Genomic DNA, 3470 nt, shown 5'->3' with positions numbered 1-3470 from the left:
ACTCCTGAGAGAAAAGTACAAATCTCTCTCTTTTTTTCAAAACATCTTTATTGGCGTATAATTGCTTTACAATGGTGTGTTAGTTTCTGCTGTATAACAAAGTGAATCAGTTATACATATACATATGCTCCCATATCTCTTCCCTCTTGTGTCTCCCTCCCTCCCTCCCACCCTCCCTATCCACCCCCCCTATCCACCCCTCTACATAGTCACAAAACACCGAGCTGATCTACCTGTGCTATGTGGCTGCTTCCCACTAGCTATCTATTTTACGTTTGGTAATGTATATATGTCCATGCCACTCTCTCACTTCGTCACAGCTTACCCTTCCCCCTCCCCATATCCTTAAGCCCATTCTCTAGGAGGTCTGTGTCTTTATTCCCGTCTTACACCTAGGTTCTTCATGAGCTTTTTTTCACTCAGATTCCATATATATGTGTTAACATACGGTATTTGTTTTTCTCTTTCTGACTTACTTCACTCTGTATAACAGACTCTAGGTCCATCTACCTCACACAAATATTTCAATTTACTTTCTTTTTATGGCTGAGTAATATTCCATTGTATATATGTGGCACATATATACAATTATCTCTTGATGAAGCTTTAATGTCTCCGAGAAATTGGAACACCTTAGTAGAGATAAGTGACACTCCAATATAAGCTAAATGATTCAGGGAGCAGAGAAGTTAGAAAAACCAAGAAAAAAAAGGAAAAATAATAAAGATCTAACCTGAACCCACACAGAGATGAGTGGTAGCACCAAAATCAATTGTGTAAATCTATGGTCTACAGATTGAGGATGTGAAATCTATTTTACGGTCTCACTCTTTGCAAGAGGCAAGATTCTCAACTTCAGAGTTTTTTCTTCAAAAAAGATTTAACATCAGTTATTCTGCAGGAAAGTTGAGAAGAATGCAATGAATGAGAAAATACTTTATTTTTACACATGAGGATGTTTTCATATCTTGACAGATCTACAAAGTAATATAAAAATCCACATATATATCCTGGCAGCTGAAGAAAATAAAATTACTTTAATACCACCAACTACATTTATTGATAAACTGGCTCTATTTCTTCATTAAAAAACTAAAATTGAAATCAAACATAGAAATAAAGAAAAGCATTTATGGGACTTCCCTGGGGATGGAGTGGTTAAGATTCTGCACTACCAATGCAGGGAGCCCGGGTTCGATCCCAGATCATGGAACTCGATCCCACATGCATGCCATAAGTAAGAGTTTGCATGCCACAAGTAAGGAGCCTGCCTGCTGCAACTAAGGAGCCCGAGTGCCATAATTGAGACCAAGCACAACCAAATAAATAAATAAGTATTTTTTTAAAAAAAGAAAGAAAACCATTTATTGCTCTCAGGGAGAAAAGAAGATACTATGAAATTACAACAGTATACTTCAAAATGATGACCAACAGGTTGAGGAGCTTGATAACCAGATATAACTATTTCACATTACTCCACCTTTCTGGCCTGATTTTCACCAGGGCAATAGAAAAGCTGAGAAAAGAACAATCAATAGCAAATCTACTTTGGTCTGGTAAAATCAGACTTGTTTTAATGTATAACATTATCTAAGAGGGAAAAAAATGTGAACGTGCTGTATATTTCTATCCAGACCCCTTTAAGGTTTATACTGTAATTGGAAGTCCCTAACTATGTTAGGGGTGACAACTACACAGTCCACACTGACCTTCTTGTCACCTTAATCCAAGGTGAATTCTCTCATCTTGCATTTCATACTTGTGACAATGAAAGAATAAACATGAGTTAATCCTTATACTACATAGCAGACAAAATGTTAAGTGTAGTATGAGTGAGACAACATAAAATGTGGGTTAAGAGGAAGGCAAGCCCACACATGGTGGAAGCGAGGAAGAGAATCAAGGCAAACAATGGTTTTCTAAGCTTTCAGGACATTTATATTCAAGAACTTCTACAAATTTTTCGAACCTGTATTATACCATGAAGACTTTTTATTTAGATCTAATTCTATATAGAAAGCTTGGGTTTTTGAAAGCATATAAAAATTACATTATCTTTCATCTTTAAATAACATAAAGATGACCACTGACATAGATCTGAAAGGATGGGTAGATTTGAGATGAGAGGATGTCTGACTAGAGGGGAGTAAACACGGGACAGAGTAGCAAAAGATGAAAACAGGTGACAGAAGACCAGGTGTATTTCATCCTGGTTTAGCTCATAATAATTATGCTGTTATTGTTGCCATGATCAGAGCATCAAAATGTCTCCCTGTGAAATTGGATTCTATTCACCAACAATCTGTGGAGCTCTGGCGTCCGTGAACCCCAGCATAAGTCTTTGGAAGGCAAAGGCAGAAGGAGCTGAGGAGGACTCCCTTTCTCCTGTTACCTTGCTGTTTCCGTCCATATCACCCCAGCAATGGGCCTTCATCCTCCCAGGGGCCCTTGGTCCCAGCCTATAGCACTCCCATGACCAGCATAATAACTACCACCTCAGAGGTACCAGCACTAACCAGGCAGTTGCCCCCTCCAGGTGCCTGAAGTCTAGTAACATGCAGCTCCTCCTCTGAATTCCAGAGTTATCAACACCAGCTTTACAATGCCTCTCCTCCAAGGTTAGGCCATTGATAACCCCAATGGCTTCCCTCGTTTTGATCCTCAGACCTAGCTAAGCGTTGTAAGTTCTTCCATCAGTTTACTTGTTTAGTTACTTCACTGCTCCCTTTGGCTTTCTGTTCCTCCAGCAGCTATTTAACCAATTCTTCGTTTTAAATTCTGTTGAAATATTATGTGGCTTCTACTTTCCTGACTGGACCCTGACTGACAAACATATCAAACAACCTGAGCTCTCAAATCACTGAGCTTTCAAAATCACCAGCCACGTGTAATAGGGAAGAACCTTTGGTATTCTATTACAAGTTAATCACTAAAGGGATGCAGCCTATAAGCTTAAATTATACATCATCACCCAACTCTCAGAACCCTGACTCCCAGGTAATGAGCATTAAGCCAAAATACTTTTGTTTAGCTCACAAGAAACCACCTGACCAGGCCCACCTATGAATGACTGCAGGGAGGAAGAAATTCACACATACCCCTCTGGAGGCTGATGGGAACCAAGAAATGTTTGACTTTACTCCCTCCCCTTCTGGTATAAAAGAAACCTGAAGTCTACCTCAGGCAAGATGGTTCTTTGGGGTCATGAGCCCACCATCTTGTTTTGCTGGATTTCCGAAAAACGTCCTTATTCCTTGCCCCAGCAACTCGTCTCTCGATTATTGGCCTGTCGTGTGGTGAGCAGTACGAGCTTAGACTTGGTGACACAAGGGCAGCTCATCATTCATCTCCCTCCTCCCCAACCCTTCCAGCCTCAAAGTGAACTTCTCTACAATTTCACACCTATCATCCTTATTCCCTTACCTTCTCAGAAGTGTCCTACTGTTTTTCAAGACCACCAAAGGAGAACC

Source organism: Kogia breviceps, chromosome X (genome assembly GCF_026419965.1).
Source record: "Kogia breviceps isolate mKogBre1 chromosome X, mKogBre1 haplotype 1, whole genome shotgun sequence".
NCBI lineage: Eukaryota > Metazoa > Chordata > Mammalia > Artiodactyla > Physeteridae > Kogia > Kogia breviceps.
This window is presented reverse-complemented; position numbering follows the sequence as displayed.